This window comes from Apaloderma vittatum, unplaced genomic scaffold (genome assembly GCF_000703405.1).
Source record: "Apaloderma vittatum isolate BGI_N311 unplaced genomic scaffold, ASM70340v1 scaffold31763, whole genome shotgun sequence".
NCBI classification, from domain to species: Eukaryota; Metazoa; Chordata; class Aves; order Trogoniformes; family Trogonidae; genus Apaloderma; species Apaloderma vittatum.
In genome coordinates, this window is record NW_009708197.1 from 48,694 (window position 1) to 61,000 (window position 12,307).

Genomic DNA, 12,307 nt, shown 5'->3' on the forward strand with positions numbered 1-12,307 from the left:
TGTTTCCAAGTTGCAAAATAACCCTAAAACTAAAAACGCAAGTAATGTATTAATAGCTTGATTAATTTCACTTTTTCCATGTATTCCAGTACTCGGACAGCCCCAGAAATGTTTCACTGTGTAACTACAAAAAAAAAGGAGTCTCTAACTGTGGAAGAGGACAGAGGGGCTGGTGTGAGTTCACCCGTAGTAAATAACACTCGGCTGTTTCACACCTACAGCTTGCAAAGAATAAAAAAGGAGACGTTTCAGTTCAGGGAGAGCTAAGTGCTCTCTGAAATTGTCCCTGAGAGCATGATGAAATGCAAACAAGCCTTTCGAGGAACACCTGAGAAGACGTGTACACGCTGCCTTGTATTCCCAAGGAAACTCCTGTTCCTTCACGGCGCTGGATGCTGCGCAGTGGCAGAAAAGCTGGATCCCTGCTGCTCCTGCTGACCTCAGGATGGTCATCCTCAAGGCCAGGTCTGCTTTTTAGAAACACTTTTCTTAAATGAGTAAGTCCCAAGGAAGGCAATAGGGAATGGTTTTTGTTTTGCTTCATAGCTTAACTATGGTTAATATTCAAAAAATCCCAAACAGTCCTGAATCACTCAAAATTAATATTGCCATTCAGTTCTTCATAAGCCAGGACAAATGCTGCATTTTGTCCTTGACCTGCCACTTTGTAAATTCCTCATAAATTTACAAAATTAGATTAAATTTGATTTAGTTGCGGTCTTAGCTCTGGTATCCAGCAGAACAAATACAAGCATGTACACACCCTCTCAGTAAATACTTTGTAAAATGAGCGCACCATGTTAAGTGACACAAGAAGACACTAACATGATGATAGTAGGCACTACAGACAAAGATATTTTAATGATGCTTTTATGCCCATGACAGGGAGGTTGGACTAGAGGATCTCTAAGGTCCCTTCCAGCCTAGACCATTCTATGATTCTATGATTCTATGATTTCTTCTGCTTGCAAATAATCACTTTGTGTGGTGCTTTCCCCAATTTTTACTCATTTTCTGTCACTAAGCTGTGAGAAATCACCTGTCTTCTTTCAGAAGAAATCATCAAAGGAAGAAAGGCAACCTGAATCCAGACTCTGATCCTTCTACAGAAAGAGGTCAGGTTAGGGAAGCAGAGTTTGACATAGCCTGCTCCCCAGCTGTATTTTATATCCTGATGGTTTTATCTGTCATAAAATATACATGCAAAGCCAAAGGATCCTCCTAAACACTTTTTTTGCCTTGCTGTGAATTCTTTATTCTGCAGAAGACCAAATTAAGAGCGATGCTAAATAAACTGTCCAGTCTTTCCCAAGATGTACCACTAATGTTTTCAGCTTCCAAATCCACAAGAGCAGCATGATGCCTTTGCCTTTTAATTAGCTTAAGCCAGAGGGAGCAAAGATCTGAGTTCTTGATCTATACTGGAGAGACCAAGAGCTGAAGAGCTGAGGCAGAGCTGCTGCCATCCGCCACAACCCTCCCCTCGCCATCAAGTCCCCATCAGCATGAAAATGAATGTGTTTACTTCCCATCAGTGGGTGAAATCAGAGACCTTGGGCAATTTCTGTCAACAATTACTTGATCACCTTATTTTTGTGCAGGTCTGATGACTGCAGCGCAGCGTCTCTGTCAGGGAACAGGTGAGAGGCTGGAAGGGATCAACCTATTGCTTAAAACCAGAACGTGACAGCTAGGAGAAGAAGTGCACATTTGGCAGAGGTTTTTAATTCACGTGCTAAAATTGTTTCATATTAAACAAGCTAGGCTAATAAAGGTGGCAAATTAAATGCCAAGTCAAGCCTGCTTTGGCCTGCTGCTGCAGCTGTTAATCTGATTTTTGAAGCCACCAGCTTGCTGGGCAGCCTGAACACAGTTTGCTGGATGCTCTTATGGTTGGTGGTGCAATGTAAGCACAACACTTGGAACACAATCCACCAGTGTCCCCACGCCAGATCCCATAACCTACTTCCTAGGCCTGCTGCCAGTGTTGTGCTATGAGTCACAAAGAGAAACAAACACAAGGAATGTCAAATTAAATAGGACGCAAGGCTTTCGCAGCGTTTCAAAACGGAGCGATTGTGCTGCAGCGTACAAACCTCCCTGGACTCCTCTTGGACTGCTTCTCATCTTGGTAATAAGAAACATCCCTTTAATTAGTTCCACCTAATGAAATTCATAAGCCAGGGAGTGGGAGTTCTGCTCCTGGCTAGAAAGTGAAAACTTCTCTCCACTCGATCTGCTCATTTTCTGCAGCGGTCATTAGCAAATTTTATCAAATCTCTGCATTAAACAGTAACAACTATTGTTCGCCCAGAACACAAGGCCATTTATGAGCTGCAATACGACACATCTTGGATACCCTAGACTGAAAGGCACTTTTAAAAAAAATAAAAAATAAAAATTAGGGCTGGCAAGGAAGGAAAAGCAGTTTTAAATTGTCAGTGATAAACAATAAAGAAACTTCTACCTGATCTTTCTGGCTGCTGAGACCTGGGAGTTTTTTTTACCTTTCTGGGTTTAGATAAAATAATTTGCAAAGTTTATTCCATCTTTTCTTACAGTTAAGGGGCATCCATTACTTTTCCAGCTGAAGCTCTGGATGCTTTATGCTCCTTGCATCAGAGACAAGTAAAGTAGTTCTAGGAAGCCTCAAGATGTGCATTTGCTCCTATGGAAATATTGACCCATGAGGGTCTATTTAAACCCATTTTGGTTATGTGTTGCTCAAGACAAAGTGATATCCATGGCAACAAACAATTTTATGGCAGAAGAGAGAGCAAATCCAGAAAGAGCCTGTAATCGCTTAGTTTATTGATGACTAAATGCCTGAAAGCACAAAGTTTGAGGTCTCAGGTATAACACCAGAGGTCTGCAGAATATCAGGGCCTTTTGATCAGGACACTTTTGCAAATCTCCATCATAGAGGGTAGTGAGAGAAATTGAAGCCTTGCCTGCTGTTTTCATTTCCAGACTCTTCTGCAAAGAGATGTGGCTCGCTGTCCTGTTGTGGTTGCCCTCTGAGAAGGTAACAGAGGAGGGTGAGGGGTAGAGCTGATTCTCATCTACTTTTGGACATGGCAAACCCACAAATCACCGCTGAGACAAACAGTTAGGATGATCAGGATCTTGGTACAAACAGTTTTCAGCACCTACTTGGGCCCCTCGGTGTATTGGCATGGTTTCCTCAAAGTGGCTGCTGACCGATACGTTCATCCTCTTATTCCACATTGGGTCCCATAATTGCAGAGCCTGGTTTACAGGGCTGGTTATAGCTGCTGTTACGGGAAGCTGTGAGGCTGGACGCAGCTGCAGCGCTGATGGGGGAAGGAGGGAGGAAAGTCACACGTGGCCAGCTCTTGCATGAGCACTTGCTGCACAGGGCAGTGTTAACGGAGGGGAGAAGGAAGCCACAGTCTGCCTTGGGTCTTCCCATGACTCATTCTCACTTATAAAGCTATCTTTGATTTGGGCTGCAAAGAGTAATTTTCTAGTTTAGCACAGAATGGGGAGTTTTGCGGAGCTTTCAGCAATTGCTTGAACCAGCTCTGCTCTCAGGACCTGCCGGAGAAAGGTGCTGGTGCAGAATACACCTTGCTGTGGTCCCACTGGAACTGCTTTGTGTGTTCAGTGCATTTTAACCCAGGAGTGTCTTACTCTGACCTGAATCCCTCTCACCTCCAAACCTGTCTGCCTGCTAGAATTTGCTCTTCTCTCCAACCTTTGTGCTCCAGTCTCCACTCCATCAAGCTAAAAATCTCCCACCAGCATTGCTCAAGGCCTCCAAGACAATTTCCTGAGCTGTTGGGGATCCTTCTACTTGCAACCCAGATCCAGTATTCACTTTTAGCCTTGAAGGTCTGTGGAGGTTGGGTATGGGGTTGATAGACAGACAGACAGACACTGCTGCAAAGGGAACACAAGAGAAACCCAAGGCTAAATTTTTCAAGCAGTGTTTGGTGACGTGATTTGTTTAATTGCTACACAGCCACTTGCAAATTATGTGATTGATCAAAATTACATTAACACCATCCTATTGAACCTTCTTGCCTACAGTGGTGCTGACAGGGCACCCATCAGCTTCATTTCTGAGAACCCATAAATGGAAGAGCTGTAAGGTCATCACCCTCACAGATTAAAGAAGGGACTCTTGTTTTGAAAGCCAAAATGGCTCTATTAGGAATTGGAGGTGAAGGTACTCAAAAGGCCGCTGTAGAAGACCTCCCACAGAAAACACAAAGTGTGAGGTGTTTGTCGTAACCAGGGTAATGGTTTCTTCCAGCGGTCTGACTTCTTATTCTGTGTCTTCCTGTCCCAAAGAGGAACAGGTGCTACTTCTGGACACCAAAGTTTATCCATTGAAGAGAGCAAATTGGTTGAAGATTAAGACTGAATTTAGCATCTCTTGTTGAGATCAGGAGGTAATTTTAGCGATTAGATTCACCTGAGTGAAAAAAACCCAGAGGCACTGCCTTCCCCACCCATGCACTTGCAAGCGCCCACAACTCCCCCTCCCGTATCTGCCTCACCCAACACCATCCATGTGAGAAACCCCACCTCCGTTACTGCAGGGGTTTCCATTTCAGCTGCAATAAGAGGGTGGCCTCTCACTCTGCAGAAGCAGTGATATATTACCCACCCAGGTACTGACTGGGCTCTGCACATCAGCTTATCTGCCAAGGTCTACTCCCATGACCCTTCGTCCCTGTTAGCCTGCTGAATTTATGCTCCTTCCTTGATGTATTACTACATGAAGCTGAAGGCAATGATGACTTTTTTTTTCCGGTGGTGCAGTTAAAAACATTAAGAAAGAAAAATATAAGCTCATGAGCAAAAAGATCAGGTCTTACTTTACCAAGATCAGGTGGGATGCAACTTTACTCTCTCATTTGGGACATGGCAAATACAAGCTGATCAAAATGGCTTCAGTTATAGCATTTTTAATACAAATTTGAAACAGCTATAAGAAAACATCAGTGCTGTCTCAGGGGGATGCTGGCCTGAATTTAAAGAGACCTTCAACTGATTGGAGCTCAACTAAACTGGCCAGAGTAAAAATCTCTATTTCAGTGATTCTCAGTGAAAAGGCATAATGCCAAGCTAGGTTTTATTATGATTAACCCTTTTGATGCTTACTGCTGGAGTTATGGATTTAGATGCGTATTTAGAAACTGTTGCTGGCTGCTAGTATAAACAGCATCTTCTTGAGTCCAGAAACCCATCTGTCTCTTGGCTCTTTTCTCCCAAGAAATTGTAGGTAGTTACAAGTAAGCACCCTCTCATTTGCTTGCCTTTAGTAGGGCGATGCATTCCCAAAGCCATCTATCAGATCTGGGCTGGCTACGGAGACCGAACTGTCTCCTTCTCCTCTCTCCCCTCCTCTCCCAGATCATGCCCCATTATGTCTCCCATAATGGTGGCCAGTATCCTGCAATTTCAGGCTACTCAGCAATCCCAGCTCTCAGGGGATCCTGAGACACAGGCTGGAAAAGGCTCTTCTTTCATTACTCCCTGGAGCCGTAAACAGCCAAGAAGTGGTTTTGCTGGATCTAAGCTCCTCTCCGGTTACATCCCCACCACCCATGACCCTAAGCAGAAATCCCAGGCTTATAAAATTAAACAGGCTATTCCCACGAGCCGTCCTGGGACTCCGAGATGGGATCAGGGGAAAGAGCAGAGGCACATCTGCTCCAGGAGTAGTGCAGAATAAGCAGTGCACAAATGCAGGCTCCGAGATTCCCTGGCCCTGGTTTTCTCATAGCTGCAAGTCAAACCGGACACGGATGTAGCACAGTAACCTATTGAACCAGATCTCATTAGCTAACTACAGAGGAGTCTAGTACACTATTAAAAATTAAGCTAAATGTAAGCACATATTGAAAAAAAAAAGCTATGTCTAAAGCTCTGAGCTTAATTCTTCAGGCAGAAAAAAAATCATAACACATGGTATGTTTTTCAGACAATGCAACTGCTGCTCTAGTAAGCCACAAAGCTTTAACCAGATCTCTCCAAAACCATGGGGAGGAATGTTGTGTCTCTACCCTGCTGCCAAAAAACTCAGCCTCTTGCACGCCTGGTTATTTTCCATGCTCAGATAACCACGAGCTCACACGGCAACCCAGAAATGTGCTACCCTTTCCAACCTCCTGCGGCTCACTCCTGCTTTCAAGGCTCGCTTGATAGCCTTGAGGATGGCACAGGTCGCATTTCCCTCGAGACCACGAGCGTTGGTGGCAATTGGTCATGAGCAGGACCGGCAACTGGGGATAGCTTTTAAACAGCCTATTTGTCACTAGGAAAATGTCCTGCTCCAACCCTGTGAAGCCACTGCTGTTGCTCCAGTTTTTGGTTCAGAGATAGGCAGTAAGGACATCCAACTAAGAGTGCTAGGTGTCAAGTGCAAAGAAAACAAACAAAACATTTAATTGTGAGACAGGTGTTACATGGTGGTCTGAGCTTGGCAGCAAGAACTACGGACTTCCCCACCTACAGCCTTCAGGTTTTACCAGGCTCTCATGAATGAAGCAGACCAAGGAGGGACCCTACCAAATATAATACAGGACTTTCCCAGCGGTCCAACAAGGTTAAACTAGTTTGTGTGAAGACTGGGATGACAAGTAATCCTCCGGTTCACACCTCCAACATTACGTGAAACACAGTCCTTTGATAAGGGCTGAATTACTCTAGGAAACTTCAAAGGCATCAAAGAACTTGTGCTCAGTGACGTTTACAGGCAGCGCTTTGAGTGAATTCTCTCTGCTTTTCCCAGTCACCGTGCAACAGTCAATTAAAAAGCGCTGCTTTCTTTGTAGCCTTCACTGCAGTATGAGGTTTATTGTCCTATTTATCACCATTGAACTGCCTTGGGCTGAATTATTTATAGTGCTGGAGAAGATGAATTAAGTGGTAAATTCAAAGTGGGTCACAGGGATGTTGCCTTGGCCTTGAGACCCAGAAGCTTCAGTGGGCTGATGTCTTGAACTCCTTTGCTTAACGGGACGGAGCGTCATCATCTGCGCTTACACCAAAACCTCGAGGTGCCTGCACCCAGCCCATGCTCCCCTCCCCTTGGGCCAGAGGGGTAGGATACCGTTTTTAGGTACCAGCACACTGCATTATCCTCCACAGGTGGCTTGCCCCCACCTTTTCATCTTGCACATTCTGGTATTTTGAAGAAGGAGATGACTGCAGCACCCTCAGCAAGGAACTCCACCACCGAGCTGCATTTGGAGCACGTGGCACGGCATGCCGGTATATTGTGCTGCCGGTGGCGTGCCACAGAGTGAGCCAAAATGCCCCAAAAATTCAGAAAGCAGCCCATCAGCTTGAGATTTTTTAGTTTTTAGCGTAGGAACAAAACAGCTACTTAAGCACAGGGTTTCTGAAAGGAAATCCTGCGTGCATTTCCGTCCCTAAATCCCAACTCAATCTCGTAATCCTCCACCGAGAACGGCCTGTGCTCCGCACCACTTCTAACTTTGACGACGACAATGATGCAGTTGTTTCCAGAAGAGGAGAATCACTTTTCACATACGCTGCTTTTCTCACGCCACGCATGACTGCGTAAGCAGAAGCTCCAGCAAGATGCTTATGCTGGAGATCCTCTGGGTACTTTCCATGCCAGAAGGTGTGGAGCCCTCCCACAGGCTAAGGGGATGGGGTACCAGCCTGGCATGGTCTGGGAACCACCTATATGAGGATATTAATCTCATAAATATTGAAAACTTCCATTATTTCATCAATCTCTTACGTTCAAATACAGCACCCAAGCCTTTTTAAAATTCACTTTAAAAATAAATACTCACATGAAGCCAAACACTGCTCCTTCCACACCACCCTTATTCCTTGGAATGCACTAGACACGTTGATTCTGGTCATCTGGGGGTTTTCTCAGAAGGTATCACAGGAGCTATGAGGTCCTATGTGTGGAAGAAGGTCCTGGGCTAACAGGCACCAGATTCTCAGAAATTATTATCTGAAACTGAGCTGGAAAATGTGCTTCTAGTTATGAAACTTAAGGGTAATTTAAAAAATAATCTTTTTTTCCACTTTTACTGCTATTTTCTCTCTATGGTGCAAGGGCAGGCAAATTTCATTATCTCTTGTGAGAAAACCTGTATCGATAGTAACACCTAGTAGCAAAAAAGACAAGACAGGCACCAGAATTCAGAATGAATTTGCTTTAATAGAAAGGTTGGGAAACAGCCTCCACTCTGGAAGGCTGCAATAAAATTTTGTCACTGTATGATGCAATCACCTTCCCTCCAGTGTTGCCTGGTACAATACTGACATCTTGCCCTCAAAAGTCTAAATCTCTTGGCTAAAAGACCAAATGAAAACAAAGAGAAGGGTTTAGATTTAAGTCCAGCAGGATGAAGAGCTTTAGCAACAGTGAACTTGCTGAGAAATGTGGTTTAAGTAATCCCACTGCTATTTTCATATTCAGGTTGAATTTACTTAACAGCTCCAGCAAACGAGAGAGCAGGGACCAGACTCCCCAACTCAGGCAGAGGAGGAAGAGGACAGATTTAATTAGCAGGCAAGTCAGCAAAAGCACTTGCTCAGGAGAGGATCATTCCAAGGATGCAGACCCCTACATCTCCCTGTCCAGAAATGCTCCAAGCATCATGTTGCCTCTCTCCAGCATCCTCTGGCTTTCTGGATTTTTATTTTTTTTTAATTCCATTTGGCAGAGGTTCAGGCTCCCAGGTGAGAGATGCAGTCCCTCAGCAAAGCAGCCTGATTCTTCCACTGCTGGGAAGGAAGCACGGTGGGACAAGCGGAGTCACGGGGAGGCAGGAGATGAGGGCAGGCACCCTGCACACCCCAAGGGCTCCACGCCAAGGACTGCTCTTTTTGGAAGCCTGGAGATGAGGGTCATCTTTTCACAGAATCACAGAATATTAGGGGCTGGCAGGGACCTTAAAAGATCATCTAGTCCAGCCCCTCTGCCAGAGCAGGATCACCTACAGTAGGTCACACAGGAACACGTCCAGGCGGGTTTTGAATGTCTCCAAGGAAGGAGACTCCACAACCTCTCTGGGCAGCCTGTGCCAGTGCTCTGTCACCCTCACAGGGAAAAAGGTTTTTCTAATATTTTTGTGAAACCTCCTATGTTCCAGCTTGAACCCATTGCCCCTTGTCCTGTCATTGGACATCACTGAAAAGAGCCTGGCTCCGTCCTCCTGACACTCCCCCTTGACTTATTTATAAACATTAATGAGGTCACCCCTCAGCCTCCTCTTCTCCAAGCTAAAGAGACCCAGCTCCTTCAGCCTTTCCTCATAAGGGAGATGTTCCACTCCCTTCAGCATCTTTGTGGCTCTGCGCTGGACTCTCTCAAGCAGTTCCCTGTCCTTCTTGAGCTGAGGGGCCCAGATCTGGACACAATATTCCAGATGTGGCCTCACCAGGGCAGAGTAGAGGGGCAGGAGGTCCTCCCATGCTGAGGACCTGCTCTGGTCTCCTCGTTTCTGTTAAAATACAGATAAAATGTCCTTGTCCCAAGTGAAAAGAAAGGTGTCACCAATGAAAAAAACAATGTCCCAAAAATGTTATACTCAGGGTAGCCGTTAAAATGCAATTTCGTCTGAAATCGTTACAAACTGGCGTACTTTGGGATGTTTCAGGCCATCTCTGGAACCGAAAAATAATCCTATTTGCCCCGATCTATCTGTAAGTCAGTCCAAGAGGAAATCAGGTTGTTTTGCCCAAACTGTCAAGGAAACAGTGTTTAAAAAGCACCTAGATATGAACAAAAGCCTGCTGATCATGAGAGCAGGGGATCAGCACAAATATTGATGGTGGCAATTTTCTTTTGGCCTCCCCAAAGCCAACAACTCCACTATTAAGGCAGATCATCCGATGTTTAGAAAATAAAGTGATGAGACTGGAGCAGGGGAAGAAGTACCTGGCTTGCTGTGACAAAAAGAAAACAAATTTGCTGTTTTCCTCCAACTATATATTGCATTTGCTCCAATTTCTTGTCTCACTTTTGCAACAAGAACCCAGATTGGTATCTTCATGATGTTTATTAACCTGAAAGGAAGCATTCAGCTGAAATCTGTACTGGATCTCCCCTCACTCAAAACAACTGTCCCTGTGACCACCGAGGGGTTTCCATGCATCAGATGTTCCTCACTGCAAGCTTGATTTTCCTGAGGTTGTATTGCTTTCACAGAAAAGCCTGTGCCCATAGAGTCTATACGGTTTCCTTTTACATATACAATAAAGGAAAGATGGAAAAATTACACCATGCCAAGAAAGCTGTCTTAACCAAACAAGAGCTGCTGCCTGGAGGATATATTTAGAAATTAGAGGACAATTTAGGAAGAAAGGCACACAACATAAGACAGAAGAGTAATGAAAACTAGGGAGAGTGGGAGTTTCTTGTAGGTATGGAGCACTCCCAGGCAGCATCAGTGAATACTCAAGACTGACACAATTCTTTTTCATCTCACCAAGTAACAGCAAAACCCAGCGCTCACTTATGCAGCGTTTTTCATTCATCCACCTCAAATTGCATTGCAAGGAGAATCAAAGCACTGGATTTAGCATCCTGCTCTGCAAACTGACACCCCAAGCCTGGGCAGAGACAGATACCAGCAACAAATGTAGGTTGTGGAGTCACGTCTGTTGTTGCAGATCCTGAGCTTGGCCCCTGGTACCTTCTCTTCAACCTTTGAAGCAGCCTGGGAGCCTAGTGTGAGCACAGCGTCTGAGGTTTGTCTGCTCTGTCGTTTCAGCAGAAGCAGGAACTTTTTTTCCAATTCGTCCTGTGCTTTTAAGACTTTCAGGAATGGCCTCAGGATGCTATCAGTTCATAGTAAACTGGATTATTGCCTCTAGCTAGCTTGGGAAATGCAGTATTTCAGCCTAGACTTTTGCCTTTGACAGAACAACCTGCCCCAGGAGTTTATATTTGTTCTTCAACACTTCTAAACATTGAAGATCTACTAGGACTGTATGACTTCTGAGTAACAACTGCACCGCATGACCTGGATTAGCGGACCCAGGCAGCAGAGGGACACCCAGGTGTAAGGAGCGGACACAGAAGATCAGAGTGCTGACAGCAGGGCTAATCAAACCACCCCATCTCCTGTGCAATCAGTGCAAGGATTGCAACACCAACGGGTAAAAACAGTTGCAAAAGCCCTCGCTGACCAAGTAGTCCCACCAGTTAAAAACACACACTCCTTGCTTCCCTTACCCTCATCTCAGGATCAGCTGTGCTGCAGCATAAGTGACTGTTCAGAGCAAAGCTTAAGCTGCACCACCACAACTGAGTGAAGTCTGATTATTTCCCTCCCCCTCTCTCAACTGTTCTAGCTCAGTAGGTGAGATGGATTTAAAACAAATAAAATACCACCAAAGCCCGGGGGTACTGAATTTAAACTAGACACCCACAATTACATTTTCAGTAGCTAAATTATAAAAGAAGATAAAAATAAAATTTCAGAAGCATGAAGGTTGTCACTGGAGTATTTTTATCTAAAGTGAGTCACAAATCCTGAGAAGTACGACTTTCTTGTTTGGGTTTTTTTTTTCCCTAATAACATAGAATCATAGAATTGTCAGGGTTTGAAGGGACCTTAGAGATTATCTAGTTCCAAGCCTGCCGCCATGGGCAGGGACATCCCTCACTAGATCAGGCTGCTCAGAGCCCCATCCAGCCTGGCTTTAAAAACTTCCAGGGATGGGGCTTCCACCACCTTTCTGGGCAACCTGTGCCAGCGTCTCACCACCCTCATGGGGAAGAACTTCTTCCTAAAAAATCGTAACCGATCCATCTCTAGCTTCAATCCATTCCCTCTAGTCCTGTCACTGCCCGACATCCTAAAAAGCCCCTCACCAGCTTTCTTGTAGCCCCCTTGAGACACTGGAAGGCCACAATAAGGTCTCCTTGGAGCTGCCTTTTCTGCAGACTGAACAATCTCAGCTCTCTCAGTCTGTCTTCATAGGAGAGGTGCTCCAGCCCTCTGATCATCCTCGTGGCCCTTCTCTGGACACGCTCCAGCACGTCCATCTCTTTCTTGTGCTGTGGCCTCCAGAACTGGACGCAGCACTCCAGGTGGGGTCTCACAAGAGTGGAGTAGCGGGGGAGAATCACCTCCCTCGACCTGCTGGCCACGCAACTCTTGATGCAGCCCAGGACACGATTGAGAACACTGCAAAAAAATCTCAATCTCAACACAAAGCCACCATCCCACACTAAAACCATCAAAAAAGTTAAAAGCCAAACAAAGCTTAGAGACACTGGTGCCTGCAGGACATCAGAAGCAACAGGTTTTTCTTACACAGAGAAGCATCA